At 44.5% G+C, this 18,980-nt stretch overlaps 1 protein-coding gene across 4 annotated transcripts in view; it reads right to left on the bottom strand.

The window, feature by feature from the left end:
- The window catches only part of XIAP (X-linked inhibitor of apoptosis), a 380,737-nt gene that overhangs the window by 346,742 nt on the left and 15,015 nt on the right, over positions 1–18,980 (bottom strand). The window contains exon 2 of one of the 4 annotated variants that reach the window (XM_085608129.1): positions 14,274–14,371. The exons of the other annotated variants lie outside the window; for them this stretch is intronic. The gene's annotated coding sequence lies outside the window, so the exon portion shown is untranslated. The remainder of the gene's footprint in view (positions 1–14,273; positions 14,372–18,980) is intronic. 4 annotated transcript variants of the gene reach the window in all.

Raw genomic sequence — 18,980 nt, 5'->3', positions numbered from 1 at the left:
TAGACGTTGACCGGGGTATGGGACCCGGGGCGGGGCCCTCTGGGACTGCAGGGGAGACTGCATCGGATGAGGCCACTTAAGCGTATTTGGGAGGGGTCTGTGTCTGCACAAAGTATTGAGGTGCGCTTGGATGGTCAGGGCTGGAGCATGAAGTGTATATGGCGGGGGACATGGAGCCTCAGGTCCTTTGAGATCATTCCTGATGTCTTTTCCATTGCTTAGAGCTAGGCTGTGTCGGACCTCGGGGTGATTCATGTCTCAATTTACAGGGGTTGGAGGCGGGCACGCTGACAAGAGGGGGGGAGGGGGTAGAGAGGGTGGTGGGGGGGGGGGGGGGAGTTAGGGTAGAAAATGTTGACGATCTGGTTTCTCCTGATATGTGCATTGTTGACTGGATCTTATATAGGATGCTATTGTATGCAACATTGGTTTATTGGTTCGACGGTTGGAAAATCTCTATAAAATATTTTAACAAAAAAAAAAAAAATGAGAAAGGATTACTGACATTTGAAGAATACATGTTCCTCAAGAGTGACAAACCTAAATTCCCATGTCTTTACACATTATCAAAAATACTAAAAAATGACCCCTTTTCCCCCTGGCAGACCTATTGTCCTTGGAATAGGGGACCCACAGAACGGTTGTCACAGTTTGAGAACTTCTTATTACAACAGCTGGCCTCCACTTTACCTTCCTACATTAAAGACACCAAACATGTCCTGAACATGATGAGTGATATCGTATGGGAAGGGGCATGATACTGGTTACATTGGACGTAGTGTCATTGTACACCAATACATTAACAGTTTGTAATTGTGGCAATCACACACTTTATGAACACAAGACTGGCAGAATCACTGTCACACACAGAACTGATACTTCAGATGACACGACTAATACTGGATAACAATACATTCCTATTTGAAGGAAAGTGGTATCGCTAAACAAGTGGACCTGCGATGGGTTCCAGATATGCTCCCTCTTATGCCAACCTCTTCAAGGGGTGGTATGCGGAGGAGCTGGTCTGGGGCCATAAGGGGTCACACTTGATTGAATACATACATTACTGGGGAAGATACATTGAGGACATTTTGATGATTTGGACGGAGTCTGTAAAAGAATTACATGCTTTCAAATTGTATTAGGATAATAATATGTACAATATACCATTTACTATGAACTTCAATCATCATGAGATCCAGTTTTTGGATATAGAACTGTACACCTGTGGTTCTAGACTTAAGAGTATGATGTTTAGAAAAGGGACATCTTGTAATACAGCATGAAATGCGAACAGTGCCAGTCCCAGACATCACCTCACAACAATACCATATGGTGAGATGGTTAGAGCCAGGAGAAATTGCAGTTCTGACAGGGTACACGAAAAACCCCGAGGACATCAAATTAAGTTTTATCAGAGGATATGGCAGTAAGGTCATCAACAAGGCATACAGTTAAGGGGTCAAACTAGATAGATATACCATACTCACCTACCAACAACCAAAGAAATAAGAATACGCAGAGACTATGAAACCAATTTTATCCTATGGAAGTAACATAGGAGATGTCAGCAGAGTCCTAAAACGACACTGGCATCTACTGAAAGAGGACAGCAATATTGAACTGCACATTACTAGAAATCCAAGCATTACCTTTCGGAAATGGAAAAACTTGGGAGGACTGATCAGCCCTATGTACCCAGGCACCAAGACACGAGTAAACTGGCTCACACCACATATGAAGGCCTTCCACAAGTATGGACAGTGCACTATGTGTAGATCAGCAAAGAAGGGACTACCTTTGAATACAACCACAGCCCCATATACCATAATAATCATAACAAACTGCACAGCATTTTTTGTGGTTTAGGTGTTAGTATGCAAATATAACAAGATCTATGTAGGTAGTACTAACAGAATAGTAAAATAAAGAGTGATAGAACATTTCCGAGTCGTTAAACAAGGGGATCCAAAGTACCCCTTTGCTCTACATAAACTTACTTGTACCCGACAAGATCACAATAGGACCTTCCAGGTCCATGGTTTAGAAATGACACAGCAAGGGGGGCGTGGTTTGGACGCCGGAGAAAATGGCGGCATAGCGCATCGCTCCTCCCGTGGCGATGAACTCACGGAGTGAATTGGGAGGTACAGACTAACATCAGAGCGGCGAATATGGTGATCCCGGTGATCGGAGGTTAAGGTCCACCTCAGGGGTGAATCTGAGATCTCTACGAGTACCCGAAGGCACGTTTCAAGCAAGTGCCCAGACCGGCATCGACCACGAGCGGTCCGTGTAGCCGTGCAGCTGTACAGCCGTGTGACCCCGCTGAGCTCTGTGCTGGCTGAGCTGACGCTGCTGCGGTCTCCCCGACGGAACGGTGGGAGCCACACTGAAGTGTGAATAGGATTGGGTCGCAAGGCGGATGCCTATCACCGCTGTCATGTTTGCCGATGAATGGAGGTCGTAAAATGGCGGTTGTGAGAGGCTCCGAGGCTCCTACATGGTTCTCGGCGAGCGAGGACCGAAATTGATGTGTTACCACAAAGACTCACAACAAAAGGAGATCAGAAGGCAGCACGGAGATGTGTGTTACAGATCGTTAACATTAATATCAACAAAAGGAGATTGGAAGGCAACACGGGGATGATACTTGAAATGTATGAATGGAGGTCGTAAAATGGCGGATGTGAGAGGCTCCGAGGCTCCTACATGGTTGTCGGTGAGCGAGGACGGAAATTGATGTGTTACCACAAAGTCTCACAACAAAAGGAGATCGGAAGGCAGCACGGAGATGTGTGGCAGAGCGTTAACCTTAATATCAATATTGCAAGTTGGTGCACCGTTACCTCACGATGGGAGCTGAGCTGATGTCTGTAGACGTTCCTACACAAGATGGCAACCACAGGGTCGGTTGATGTCAGACTCTTGTCTCAGGTCAATTGAATTCGGCAACGCTAGAAGCTAGACCTACTTGTAAACGGTGATAGTGCTATACAAGAGTGGGCTTCCTCGAGGGAGATACATTTCACCTCTCTCTGGCTCTAATCAGCGAATACTGCCATAACGAGCCATAACGAGCGGAACGCACGTCGCGATGCGATGATGCATATTTAACTCACACGACGGCTCTAATGAAGACAGGATGATTGGTGGTAATGTAGACATCGATGTTTTTCATATGAGCAGCTTGTTCAGCAATTGGTTTTGATAGGCTGTGAGTCGCTGGCAATAAAGGGATGGCGGAGTAGATGCTTGCACTGAGCAAGATGGTCTGGTCATGGTGAAACGAGATTAAAGACGCCACATCCACGTTTTGTCGGCCACAAGGAACTGCGCAGCATATACGCCACAAGAAGATCACCGGTGTCCACTCTATAGTTATAGTTATATGGAATCAAACCACGCCACCGATAATAAGGGGTGATCCGGTCATAGTGCCCTGGTCATTGTGCATATCTTGGGTCCTTTGGAAGTCTCCTCATCACGGGCTGAGTTGGCCATCATAAGAGCTATTGGGACGATTACCTGGTAGGCGAATCAAGTGGCTGTGCTCGCCCCTAGCAGTTGTATCAATATGGGGGACAAAGACACAAAAAACCTCAAGAGACTTAAGGCTGAACCTCCTAATCCGATCTCACCTATTAAAGGCAAAAAAGATGTGACCGATACGATGGACATCATATTGAGCAAACTCGAGGAAGTACGAGAGATCGCGAAGTCCACAAAGGAAGAAATCGTAGCTATCTGGAAGGATATTCGCGATACTAATGCCAGACTCACGGAAACAGAATCGAGAATCAGCAGTCTAGAAGATTCGGAGAACAAAACCTGTAATTCTCTTAAACACCTGCATGTATCTACAGAACAGATGTCAAGGAAGTTGTCAGAGTTGGAAGACAGGAATCGAAGAGGGAACCTACGTATCTTTGGGATACCGGAAGGATCAGAAGATGCTTACGAGTCTTGTGTCCCATTCCTGGAGGCATGGTTCTCACAGGCAACCAACCTCAACTTTCATCACCCATTGGAATTCGACAGGGCTCAGAGTTCCGGGCAGGATCACACCGGGTCAAAAAGGTCCTAGGCCTATTGTTTGTAAACCTATGCGGTACCAACATGTGGATCAAATTTTATCCTTTGTGCGCAAAAATAACCACGTCCTATGGAAATAAAGTAAGATCTATATATCACAGGATTATAGTAAAGAAACTGTCGACGTGAGGAAAGCTTTTCTTGCTCTACGCCCAAGGCTAAAGTCGCTGGGTCACCAATTTGGTTTTGTAGGCCCTGCAAGGTTTTGTGTCTCTGTCAATGGCTCTCCACAGATCTTCACAGATCCACAAAGGCTCAGACAATTTCTGGACGGAGTTGAGGAACTACATATGGATACGTCAACATCGGCCTCCGCTTCTTCCTCTAAATGAGGTCTCTCTTTGAGTGTCTCTGCATCTGATTAAACTGACACCTGAGGTCATGTGTCGATGGAGCCTACTGCACTTTTGTATTATGTTCCTGGAACAAGGGCCTGCAGTGACTCTATTTTAAGTGTTCTGGGCCTTGTTCGACTACTAACTGCTAGATAGTACGCTAGGTTTATGCATGGTTTTCAGCCATTCAAGACTCCAACTTCTAACATATGCATAACGTTATGATGCTGCCCTTGTTGGTTTATGTATACTCTGGAGATGCATCCAGTATTGTGCTTATATGAGGCTCCTGAACTGATTCTTTTGGGGCGGGTAAGTGATCTGTCCTGCTGCAGGGTTCTTTTTTCAGTGAGGCGGTATAGATACTGTGGTCAGTGAAGGTAATAACTCCTTCAAGAGGAAGGTCCTGCTGCATCTATACTTGTAACACATTTACAGGAAGTTATATTGCTCAATGGATACACAGGTTCTGAGTTGTTTTGATTGTTGGGTTAGCTCCCAAAATGTCAACATGGTTACGGTTTAAGGCCATGGGAGGGACACTGTTTTTTCCGTGTCACCATGTCTAATGCCTTACTTCGGGGTGGGGAGGGTGGTTTGAGGGGTGAGGGGAGGGTTGAGAAGAGGGGTAGGGATGGGTAAGTGTTTGTATTACTTTTCTTTTGCTTTGTTTATGTCGTCCTGATCTCATGCATACCAGGTTCAGAATCATTATACTGCCAATGCCAATCATACTGCCAATGCCCTGATAGAAAGGTTTACTGCGTCACCTTTGTTGCTACCTTTAAACCGATGTTTGCTTTACTTAACCAGGTTCAGACCAGGTGTTGTTCTTATCTTCATCTCAACGTTGTGGTATTTTGGGTGAGACCGGTGTTGGTACATATAAGCTCATTGGATAGCCGATTCACCATGATCTACTATTGATTCGCTATGTCACTACCCACAATAGATACACCAATGGGCATAACAAGAGTGAACAACTTGAAAATACTCTCACTCAATGTCAAGGGTCTCAATCAGCCCATTAAACGCCAGAAAGTCCTGGATTATCTACGTAGGCAAAAAGGTGATATTGTCCTTTTGCAGGAGTCTAAACTTAATGCTAACCAGTTTCACACACTTAGGAATAAATTCTTTGTTGAGTTTGCAGGGTCAGAGGCGATACGAAAAAAGAATGGGGTCTTGACATTGATTGCAAAAAAATCTAACGTAGATTTGCTTTCCTCCACTACTGACAGTAAAGGGAGATGGGTTACAACCAAGTTGGTTAAAGAGGATACTGAATTCTATGTTACGAATGTCTATGCTCCTAACACGTGTGATCAGGGATAGTCTCGATCTGTCCAAGCAGATCGAGACTATCCCTGATTCAGCCATACACATACTTGCAGGGGACTTTAACCTACCTTCTGACCCAGTTCTGGACAGAGACTCCCGTTGTTCCTTTCGAAGCAACAAATCTCATAAGGCTTTCACTAACCTATGTACCCGATTTCACTTGGTAGACACTTGGAGGTTGCAGAACCCTGATGGGAGAGATTATACTTTTTACTCACCTCCGCACGATTCATTCTCCCGTATTGACTATTTATTCATCACGAAGAATGGTATCCCCAGACTAGAAGAAACATCCATAGAACCAAGGGTTTTATCCGATCACTCATGTATTTCCCTGACCATCTCCAACGTCAAATCATCCACTCACCAATCAATCTGGTGGTTCAATGAGGAGGTCCTTGAAAAAGAGCAACATAGGGTAGCGATCGAGACCGCCATTAGAGACTACTTAGAACATAATAGTAGGGGAGATACTACTGATTTGATACGTTGGGAAGCATTAAAGAGTACGATAAGAGGGGTTGTTATTAAAATAAAATCTGCCATAAACAAGAACCACAATAAAGCACTGGAAACTCTGTAGGGAGAGATCGCTACACTGGAGAAAAGACACCTGCTTGATAGGAGGGAGGAGACCCTGAACAAACTAGCCAATAAGAAGTACGAGTATAATAAAATAATAAGTGAAAGAGCGGGGGTCTGGTTAAATAGGAGGAAACAATTCAAACTAGGCAGGGAAGAGCCTTGCCGCATACCTTAAGTTTAAGGTGCAGAAAAATATGATAAATTCCATTCAGGACCAATGGGGGGCGGCTCTCTCGGATCCGGTCAAGATAGCAGAAGTATTTAAACAATTTTATGAGCGACTATGCCAAAAATACAGAAGTGGTAGAATCCAAAATTGAGGGCTACTTAGAAGAGTGTAATCTTCCCTCCCTTTCTACTGCTGATCGAGAAGACCTTAATGGCCCCATCACGATTCAGGAAGTCGAGATGGTTATTAAGTCGTTAAAAAGCGGTAAGGCACCCGGACCGGACGGGTTCACTGCTAGATTTTATAGGTGTTTCTCCTCACTCATATCACAACCACTCTTACACCTCTTTCAGGAAATCAGCGCTGTTGGAGAGGTGAAAGGAACGTTATCTGAAGCTATCATTGCTGTTCTCCCAAAAGAAGGGAAAGATCCAACGCTCCCAAAGAATTATAGGCCTATCTCACTTATTAATCTTGATTGTAATCTCCTAGCCATGATTCTAGCTAATCGACTTCAGAAAGTTCTACCCAAATTAATACACCCTTCACAGGCAGGCTTCCTAAAAAATGGACTGTCCAGTGATAACACCAGAACACTAGCACATGTACTCGAAAAAGCGAAATTGTTATCTACCCCCACTGTGGCAATCACACTTGACGCCGAAAAGGCATTCGATAGAGTCGATTGGAACTATTTGAATGCGGTACTAAATAAATTTAACCTGGGCCAATTTTTTTACAAAGAAGGTGATGTTCCTCTATTCTTGGCCCTCTGCTAGAGTTAGAGCGGGCGGTTCGTTCTCCTCCACGTTTCAGTTGCACCAAGGAACCAGAAAGGGGTGCCCCCTTTCCCCTTCACTGTTCTTATTAGCTATTGAGCCATTTCTCCATCACCTGAGGGCTAGCGAGGGTATTGCCGGAATTCCGTTTGAAGACTGTATAATAAAGCTAACCGCATATGCGGACGATGTCCTGGTTGTATCAGAAAGGGCTGAAGAGGCTATACCGGCTCTCGTGTTCACCATTGATGAATTCTCCAGGGTGTCTGGATATAAGTTAAATAAAGATAAAACGGAGGTTAAATTGTTAAATAATCTGGGGAATAGAGAGGTTATGGGGGACTCTGGTTTGACTTGGCAACCGGGCTGCTTTAAGTATTTGGGGCTGGATTTTGACAAGGACCTAATCACAACATTGTGTGTTAATGAAAACTTGACTTTAAAGAAAATATCTAAATTACTAGAAGGTTGGTCCCCGAAATATCTTTCATGGTGGGGCAGGGCCGAAAACTTGAAAATGATGGTAACCCCATTGGTGAACTACCTGGCGAGTATGTTGCCAATGACCTTTTCAGATGTCTTCCTGACAAAGGTGGATAGGCTGTTTCACGAGTTCCTGTGGCAGGGGAAGAAACTCAGGATATCAATGAGGAAGCTACAGCTATCAAAGGAAAAGGGTGGCCTGGGTCTCCCTAACTTCAGGAATTATCAGACTGCCTTCCTCTGTAAGCAGGGTGCACAGTGGCTGGCTGCGGATTCGGATTATACCCCATTGTGGATAGATATTGAAAAATCCCTGATTGATAAAGCTCCTCTTACAGCAATACTTACTATGGATCTCTCCCATTTCCCTCATTCCAAATACATCTTATTGAACACAAGGAGGGCCCTTTTGAGGCTTGACCAAACTCACAAAACAGGATTGCCCTTAAAAAAAACTACTATGGTGTCTTTATGGTATAATCCCTCATTTAAGATCGAAGGGAAACCTCTTCAGTGGGAGCATTGGTCAAGGAAAGGAGTTAATCTGGTGAGTGATTTGTTCGAAGGGGTGCACCCTTTACCGTTCTCTGCGCTCCAGGCCAAACACAACCTGGCGCCGACTTAAAGTTATCTAATCGCTCCCTCAACCCGTGCGATCCGTGGCTTAAGACCCATGTTCCACGGTTTCTGGCGGCTGGTCATTTTGTCTCCAAAATTTAGAAGCTGCTTCTACCTGCCCCAAGGAAGGCACACAGGAGGAATGAATTCAAGTGGGAGTCTGAATCCAACTCTACCGGTTTAGTATTTGACTGGGATATGATACATACCACTGCTTTAACGAATAAGATCTCACCAATCTTAGCCAAAACCAAATACATGATCATTAATAGGACATACTGGACGCCAGAACAGCTCTTTAAACTCCAATTGAGAAATAACCCTCTGTGTTGGAACTGTGATTCAGCTGTAGGAGACTTGGCTCATATGCTCTTTGGCTGTTCCGCGTTGGGATTATTCTGGGGAAAAGTATTTGACTGCATAGAACATATTTTCGGTATCAAACCTAAGAGAGAGTTTGTCTATGTTATATTGGGTGCGTTGGATCAGGAGCTCCATCACGCCCATGATCGCCAGTTGTTAGATATCTTGCTCACTCTGGCCTGTAAGGTAGTGTTGTGTAAATGGAAGAGCGCCTCTGAGGTCTCATTCAGGGTATGGCAGGAGTGGCTCTCCTTTCTAAGAGGAGCTGACAATCCAGCTCTGCATTCTTCACCATGGCGTGCTTCCCACAGGAAGCTTTGGAACTCTCTCGATGGGTCTTCATTTTCATTTGATCCACCTTGATTAAAGGATACGTAGGATACGAAGGATGATATTTTGTCATAAAGAATGCTGCAGAATTCAGTATAGGCCTTCGTGACGGTGACTTATATGCAATAGTGTGTTGGCAGTAATGGTGCTTATTCAGCATGGCACAATCGGACCCTATGGTATGCTCCGTGTGGCTTCATGAATTAATATTAGTTTGCTTTATTGGATCTAATTTTCCTCAGTTTAATGTGACTTCATGATCTGAATTAATGATCTGATCTATTGATTTAATTATAATGTTTTGCAAGGATTGTTGCGCTATATCTGTTTGTGAGGTGTATGAACCACCTATGGATTTGCTGGATCTCAGGTACAATATATTTATTTTGTTTATTGGGATTACATATGTTAGCTAATGTATGTACTTGCTGTTTTTCTATTTTCTTTTTTTCAATAAAAATGATTTGAAAAAAAAAAAAAAAATGGCACAGCAAAACGAGAGAGGTGGTAACCTTGAACTACATTAGAGACGTCAGGAAGCTATCCGGATCTTGCATCTCAAAGCAGTAGAAATGAATCTTAATATTGACCGCTAGCTGCATTATTTCTTGGGTGACTAAAAAATAAGAACTGATGAGATGTGTCAAAGAGCACGCTGTGAATTGAATCACCTCTGGTTATTTGGCAAATGTACTGTTAAAATGTGACAGAGGATATATTGCTAAAAACATGAAATTTAAAATAAAATGTATGTATCATGATCATTTATATGGACTGATATTGTATCATCATAGTGTTCCATATGACATACTACTTTGAGAAACTGTCTGGTGTTCTCTATCTTTGACAGTTAAGATCTCTTTTATATTTTTCTTTACTTTTGTGAACTTAATCTAATATGCACTTATCACACTAAGATGACTCTCACATCACTAACAATTATATATACACGACATGTCTGATGAGCCTTACGTATATAATCATAACAATACATACAGAATAATACAACAGATATGTGTATCATACTGACAAACTATGACTGTGGAGACAATTGCTGACAGAACTCGTACAGGATTCATTTTCACTTAGAACATAGCCCGGACACTTTTTACCAAATCTAATATATTCTAATCACACTATTGATGACTCCTTCACCACTGACAATTACTTGCACAGGGTTTCGGATGAGCTTAATGCACTTTATCAAAATAGAACCTACAGTATAATATACAACTGATGTGAGTAGCACACTCACTGGGACCACGTCTGTGGAGATAAATCGGTAACCGAGCGCGTTGAGGACATTGTGTACTAAGAAAATCGTCTAGATCCTATACTAGTATATATCACAGTACAGGGCAAACCATCGCCTACTGCAGTGTTTCCCAAACTGTGGTCCGCGGACCCCCAAGGGTCCCAGACACATTCCTAGGGGGTCCGCAGGCAGCAGTTTTGAAAGCACTGCAAAGTATCTTGTTTAATTAGCAGTTCTCAAAGAACAATAAGTGTCAAGACAACACCAGTGATTAATGTCCCTGCTGGAGAGAGATGAGAGTTTTGTCCAGTGGCAGCTTTGACTTATCTTATGTAGCGCAGAGGATTAAAATACCTACTGCAAAGAATGTGTACCATGCATTTTAAAAAACAGTATTTTATATGCTTTTGTCAGAGAGATTCTTTTGTTACTGTGCAGTTCATAAGTGACAATCGTAATCTAGCACAGTGACCTATAAACTGTCATCAAACAGCTGCTTGCAAACTGCAAGGTACAAGTTAGTGACTTATGTTTTTCCCAGTCTTTCATTATCCTGATGCTGCTAAAAAGGTTTATTTGGGTGGAAATACCTTTTTTTTGTTAAAGTCAATGCTAACCACTGTGTTATGTTCTGAATCCCGAGTTTGTGCTTCTCCAGACCAAGCACTCTTTAAAAATGCCTACCAGTATGAATGACATGTGAATTCTACACCTTGTAGTCCCCTTTGCCTTATGTAACATTTTCTATACACTGATTTACCTTTTATGATTTACTGTCTCTATATGTGTGTGATGTAACGTGCTCTGACATCCTACAATGGTATGAGTGATGCTATAAAAAATGAAATACAGGTGACAGAGAGGCTATGGGGAGATGAGAAGCACTGTTGGAGGGTGATAGTGGGGGAATAATTGAAGACCCTCCAGAAAGAGTGTCGTATTCTGGTGCATAGTCAGGTCTTCATTTACTATTCTTTAAAACCTAATACAATTCAATATATAATGATAAATGTGTTGTAGACTGCACCATTATTTCCTAAATGTTTTTGGGGGGGGGGGGGGGGGGAGCCTCCCAAAGCCCCCTTTGTAGTGGTCAGGCTCACTCACTGCACTTGGTGTGCACCTTATGGGGACTGGTCTGAAATCATTTGCCAGGGCTGCTTTGGATTTCCAGTCTGGCCCTAGAAGGAGCCTCGTACTGCGAAATAAAACCAACCATTGAAAAGTTAGTCACGGAGATGCAGCACCAACCTTCCCATTAACTTTTTTCGTCCTCTTGCAAATGCTTTCAATATAAAATACAACAGAAGTGGCGGAGAGTGTCGTTAGCCTCCTTGGCTTAACAACACACCCTGCCACTTCAGAAACGCAGAATAAAGAATACGGTGCAGCCCTGCGTTTCCCTTGCGCTGGCGCTACACTTAACAGGGGAAGATTGTTTATGTACAGAAAGGACCCCCTTCCTGCACATAAAAAAAACTTTAAATGTCATTTTGTCACTTCTATGTGTGCTGCTTAATGCAGCACATATGGAAAATACAAAATGTCATTATTATTTTTTAAAGATTGTTGATGTGCAGGAAGGGTCACCTTCCTGAACATAAATAATCCAAGGCGTTTTGCAAGAACGAGGAGAAATGAAGCATTTCTCCTTGTTTCGCCAAGTTAAGACCACATTTTCCCTGGTCTTAACTTTGGCGCTGCCTCCCATTTACGTTGCCCTTGTAAATAGGGGACCACGTCAAAATCAATGGGTGTTGCAGGGGAAACGCCCACCGCAACACCCACTGCCCACCCCTTTCACGCTAAGCATTGGGTGAAAGGGGGTCTTATTTACAAGGCAGCGTTAAGCCACGTTAAGTGGCTTAACGCTGCCTTGTAAATAAGGCGAAGCCCCTATCGCCATGGGAACGTCTCAAAAATTGATGTTCCCATGGTGATAGGGGCTTGTAAATATGCACCTAAAATCATTAGTAATGAGAGTATTTGTTTTGTGTGTTAAATTTTTTCGAATTACTGTTTTAATGTTTGAAATTTAAATCCTACAAATTGCTTAGGGGTCCCCGGCTTCCAGTGGTGACTCAATGGGGGTCCTCAGGAGTCAAAAGTTTGGGAATCACTGGCCTACTGGATGTCACTTCTTTGAAGCATTTTCCTTAACAATAACACACACGTATTGCTAGGTTACGAGCACCCACTAACGTGACTGACAGCGGTTTCCACAGGAGCAAAGTGAATCCCCCACACTCCCAAAGCACAGCCTCCAAATGAGATATGATTGCTTCCCAAGTAAGAGTACTGCCCAGAGGGAGAGAAGGGGAAGAGTTAACCACTGTGTACTTCACTCTTCCCTTGTAAGTAGAACAGGTCCCTCTCAGAAGGAATACAAGGGCAGTGAAAACTATGCAAAATACAAGAGACTCCTCTGACCGAATATCTCTCACAAAGTGCAGAAAAGCACTGGATATTCCCTGTTCGAGCTCCTGTACGGGCGCCAGCCAAGAACCTTGCTGGAGATGGCCTAAGAAAAATGGGAGACCGAACCAGATAATAGCAAACCATTAGTGGATTATGTATCCACTCTGAGAACCCGCCTAGGTCAAATTCGAGCTATAGTCCGCAACAACCTGGAGACGTCTCGGGTAAACCAAAAGAGACAGTATGAAAAAGGGGCAAAAGAAAGGTCCTTTAATGTAGGCGATTCGGTACTGTTAATGATGGCTTCATCAGATCACAAACTACTGGGGCAATGGCAAGGCCCGTACAAAGTGACCGCAAAAGTGACGCCAGTGACCTATCGCGTAGAGACAGATCCTACACGGGGCGTGTCCCAAGTCTTCCATATTAATTTACTAAAGAGATGGGAAGGCCCCTTACCAGTGGGTATTGCCCGAGTAGAAGACCCTTCCCCGCTGTTTGTCCAGTGTATAGATTCCACCTTAAACCCTGAATTGAGAACGGAACTGACCACCGTACTCCTTCCCCTCCAACATAACTTCTCCCTGTCCCCAGGGAGAACATCCCTGGTAGAACATGCAATTAGGACGTCCCCAGGAAAAAAAGTATGTCTCAGACCTTATAGGGTACCCGAGGCTCGTCGAAACACCATTAAAGATGAGATCCACACGATGTTACAAATGGACATTATCGAACCGTCCATAAGTGAATGGAATTCCCCAATTGTGCTAGTGCCAAAGCCCGACGGCTCGGTACGCTTTTGTATTGACTTCAGGGAAGTGAACAAAATATCCGAATTTGACACTTATCCTCTTCCCAGAGTAGATGAGATGGTCGAAAGGATAGGACGAGCCCAATATATCAGCACCCTTGATCTCTGTAAAGGGTATTGGCAAATACCCCTACGCCCACAAGATAGGGAGAAAAACGCTTTTTCCACGCCCGATGGCCTGTTTCAATTCAAAGTGTTGCCCTTCGGGTTACACGGAGCCCCGGCTACTTTCCAAAGAGCCATGGACCTAATCTTACGGCCCCATGAGGAGTATGCTGGAGCCTACATCGATGATATAGTCATCTATAGCAATTCCTGGACCCAACACATGTCCCAATTATCACAAGTAATACAGGCGTTAGGAGCCTATGGCCTCAAAATCATTCCTGCCAAAAGCCATCTGGCGGCTCAAACCGTAAAATACCTAGGGTATTTATTGGGGGAAGGCGTCATTAGACCCCCAGGACTACAAATTGTCTGCCATCTCCCAGATTCCTTTGCCCCTAACAAAGAAGGATCTCCGGGCCTTTTTGGGGTTACTCGGTTATTACCGACTCTTTATCCCCAACTTTTCCCACATAGCGGCCCCCCTCACTAACCTTCTGCAGAAGGCCGTAAACACAGAACTCAGACTGAAAAACCCATCCCCTGAGGTTGTGCAAGCTTTTGAAACCTTAAAAACATCCCTTACCTCCGACACAGTGTTAGTCAGTCCGGATTATTACCTTCCATTCGTTTTACAGACTGATGCGTCCGACCAGGGTATAGGAGCCGTGTTATCCCAGATATCTAACCAGGGAGAAAAAAAAACCATCACCTACATCAGCAGGAAACTGTTTCCGAGAGAGAGCAGATATGCCGTGATAGAGAAAGAGGTTCTGGCAATTAAATGGGTGATAGAGACCTTAAGATATTATCTCGAAGGAAGAGAATTCACCCTATACACAGACCACGCCCCCTTGGAATGGTTGTCTAGAAACAAGGGTAACAACGAAAGGGTGATGAGATGGTTCCTAGCCTTACAACCCTATCGATTCCAGACTAAACATCGTAAGGGAACAGAACAAGGGAATGTGGACTTCCTGTCAAGATAACCCCAAAAATCTGGCCCTAGTAGTAAGACAGCAAGGGAAAGGGGATGTGAGGGGGTGGGGCCGGGGGCGCAACGCAAAACTCCTTCCTTACCTGTGGTACGGGGAATGCGAACGCCGGATAGAGAATAGAAACCCCGGAACGAGACTCCAGAACACCCGCCAACCACACCCCCCTCTCGTCTCTTCCCACAGACAGGCGAGAGGATGGAAGAAGGCGGGGCTAACCCCGGAAGCTGTACTCATCAGCCACTAAAAGGAGACTTGACCCGTGAAGTACTCTCTCGGTTCGGAGAAGGAGCAGGAAGTCGAAGGACGAGGGAGGCGAAGCAGAGAGACGAGGAGCGGAACGACGGCGAGCCGGACCAGGTCGGGAACGAAGGCGGAACCGAATCGGAAGATCCGGAAGAGTTCTGGAGCGAAGACTGGTGGTGTCCCCCGGAGGAGGCTGTGGAGCGGCCGCAACTCAGGAGAGTTGCGGCGAGGCCGGTGAGTGACGAGGCTCCAGGGGAAAGACCGGCAGGGAGTGGGGAGGAGAGAGGAGACTGAACAGAGGGAGCGGGGTGGAAAGGGTACGGGCGGTACCCCGGGCACGGATCAGTTCATTTTATCGAGTGCGTCACCATTATTCCTGCAACCCCGTATATTTCCTTCCTGAGCACAGTCATGATTATTCCGGCATTTCCTCTACCCCTGAGCATCGTTCAGCCTTCCTCACCACGCTGGTTTTTCCTGTCACACCCTTCCCCCCCCCCTTTTATTTTTCTTCTGGTGTTATAACTCAGAAGCTGCACACATTGGGTTCTAAAGCACACCACTCTCCAACCCTATCCTTAGTGAATCAGCTGGGGTGAAAATTTGTTCCGGAAAGCAGAAAACCCGGGCTAAGAAACACAGGTGAGGTGACGGGTAGAGTAACGCCTATATGTACTGAATAACCCTGATACGGACGGCCCGCTGTTTCCTCTTTTTATGAGCCTTCGGGAGGATCCAACCACGGCCGAAGAAGCTAGGCAGACGCCATTGAGCTCCAGCTCAGAGGAAGACGACGACGAACAGCGTTACCCCAGTACATCCAGTCACATCAAAGAGTGAGCTTCCTGATAATAAAATATTCTCCCTGGGAAAATATATTCAGCCTCCGCGTCTGTATATCCGACCCGCCCTCCCACAGGCTTTTATTCTCCAACAGTTCTGTCTTTCTTTTCTGCTGTAGGAGCGGTGAAGGTAATTTATTTAAAACTAGTGTCCCTGGTCTTTCATTTCTACAATGCTTCCACAAAAGAGTGTCCGTGGCCTTTCGTTTCTGCCATGCGTCCATATACAACATACACACACATATTGTGTGTGTATGTTGTAAATGGACGCATGGTAGTAAAGAAAGGCAGAGCATTTCATGATTTCACTTACTAAGTATATGAAATCATTAAATGCGCAGTATTTTGTTTCTAAGATGCCTCCGTATAGAACAGAAATAACTCGTATTTCGTGCATCACTAAAAGGGTCGTCCTCTATGATAAAAAGAACACACTTCTCGCTTTATAGGTGAACTGCTGTTTTTGGAAGCAGTTGATTAAGACGTCTTTTTTGTCTGTACACATCACTTACTTGTCTGCTCTGTTTTCACATTTATATTCGTTTTTTTCTCTAGTAATGATGAGTTGTACCATCTGCTGGTTTTAGAGGCTGCAGGTGTCAGCTGTGCACCGGTTGACTGGGCGTTGCAGGGGGTTAAGTGTAACCTCTGAGCGAATGTTGTGACCCAGAGAGGGTTGCACAAATATGCCCAGGTTCAAAAGCTATAATCCACACTAGTCCGTTCAAGGTATATATGAGTACATTTGTTGCTTTTTGTTATCTAGCCTCTGTAGACTTCTTCTGCGGAACAGCATTTGTGAGTAATGCTCTTATTTCATGTTTCTATGTATCTAGAGATGGAGGCTTATGCATTTGAATGATAAGCATATTGAGTGTAACCAGGCTGAAGTAAGAGAGTGTTAAAAATGGCAAACATGAATTCTGGCACGCTAGTGCTGGTATATGACTAATTATAAGAGAGTCTAAAAATCGGACCTTTTCAGTGGTTTCCAGACAAACAGCAAACTGGTGAAAGGTAAACGGCAGACCACGGAGAGAACCATGATTCCGACGGGATTAGGAATAGAAAAGTGGACATCTGCGGATGGCAGCTGCTGTCTGAACGGTGTGGATGCCACAGGTGTGAGGAAGTTAAGTGTATGAGAACCTCCGTTTCTTGAGCGAGTGGAATGTAAACCGCACTCCACAGTTACACAACCGTGTGCGCAGCGGCTTGATCTAACATACCAGAGAGAGAATTATTTAAAGATTAACATGGTGTCGTCACACGGATTGTTTGACTGAGAGATTCTGGTTTTTGCAGATTATTGTATTTTAATGTTGGGATGTTTAGCATTGGTAAGGGCCCGGCTGTGTGATGTCACTTGTATTGAAATGTTCTGACAGGAGCTGGAATGGTATGGAGTCTCACACTCTAAATTAGCATTTTTGTGTTTCTTTCCTGCTTGGTAACTTCATTTATTTCATTCATAAATGTGTTTATTATGTTTTTTTGTTTATTCAGGCACACCTCTCTTCATATGCCATTTATTTTGCATGCATACTCCTTTCTCAATGCATCCATGGTGGCTGGTATTCTTGGGTCACAAAGTTTGTCTTGGGGCTTCTTCCCTGCATATGTCACTTGTTTTCAGGCTGTCAATAGTCCCCATTTATTTTGTTGTTACCCGCCCTGGCTAAATACCTCGCATGTGCATGCATTGTGTGCCTGTCCATTACTGTGTGTGCTTCGGTGTTCAGGGTACCATCTCTGTGCAATGTTCGCCATTGTCACCCGGAGTTTTTCAGATATTACACAGCGGCTGCATCAGCATCTGAATACTGATAGGCCGGGTTGGCTGAGTTCTGGGGGGTTGTCGGAGGGATTACAAAAACGATGACAAGGACCCCCTTATAGCGGTCAGGCTCGTACCCTAGGCTCACTCGCCACCGGGCACTCATCTAAAACTTTTACACCTCACCACTTTGAATTGTCACCAGCTGCCACTGTTCCCAAGATCTATCTTCAGGGGCAAACCCCACCCAATCTATTAGATATTGTAGTTTGCCTCTGTATCTACGGGAATCAAGGATGCAATTAACCTCATATTCCGCTTCTATGTCAATGGGAGAGGGAGGTGTCTGGGGTTCCGAGGAGGGAATATAGGCTTTCAAAAATGAGGTGTGGAAGACATGGTGGATTCTAAGGTTGTCAGGGAGGTTCAGTTTCATGGTAACGGGGGTTATTATTTTAGTAATAGAAAAGGGTCCTATATACCTAGGTTGTAGTGTTCTAGGACCTGCTAGTTTCAGATTTCTGGTAGATAACCACATGTTATGACCTACATGACATTCAGGAGCGGATTGGCGAAGTTTGTCGGCCTGTTGCTTCATTGTGTTTTTGGTTTTTTGTAATTCTTGTGTGGCTGCTTGCCATATCTTGTGAAGGGATTCGTGGTGTTCGTTGACAGCAGGGATCTCTACTAACTGGGAAGGTAATGAGCAAGGCAGAAACCTAGGATGGTGAGCATGTAGGAAATAGAAGGGTGAGATACCAGTGGCTGAGCGTGAAGTGTTATTGTAGGCGAATTCGGCCAAAGGTAGAGCCTTTGCCCACTCACTAGTGATAGTGGTAAGAAGACAGCGTATTGTTCAAGTGTCTGATTCGTTCTTTCTGTTTGCCCATCAGTTTGAGGATGATAGGCAGTGTATAGCCTGTGATCAATACCAAGGGTTTTACATGTCCCTTGCCAGAATCTAGACACGAACTGAGGAACCCTGTCAGATATAATAACGGAAGGAAGACCATTTAACTCTACTATCTGTTCAATGAAAACTTGTACTAACTCCTTGGAAGATGGTATCTTCTTTAGGGGTATAAAATGTGCCATCTTTGTAAGCATGTCCGCTACCACATATATAGTGGTGTACCCTTGTGATCGAGGAAGATCGGTTATGAAATACATACTAATGGAGTGTCAGGGAATTGGGGTAGGCCTCAACAACCCAGTAGGTGCAACGTGAGAAGATTTTTGCCTAGCGCAAACAGGGCATGACCTTACAAATGTAGAGATGTCTTTCGCCATTCCCTCCAACCAGAACCACCTGTGACAGGTTTGCAAGGTTTTCTCTCCTCCTGGATGTCCTGCCAAAGAATTACTGTGACACCATCCAATGATCACCTTACTGTGACACCATCCAATGATCTGTGCTTGTAAGTCAGTAGTGG

The sequence above is a fragment of the Triturus cristatus genome, chromosome 5_2, assembly GCF_964204655.1.
Source record: "Triturus cristatus chromosome 5_2, aTriCri1.1, whole genome shotgun sequence".
Classification (NCBI taxonomy): domain Eukaryota; kingdom Metazoa; phylum Chordata; class Amphibia; order Caudata; family Salamandridae; genus Triturus; species Triturus cristatus.
The sequence above is the reverse complement of the archived record's forward strand: the minus strand, read 5'-3'. Positions and strand labels throughout refer to the sequence as shown.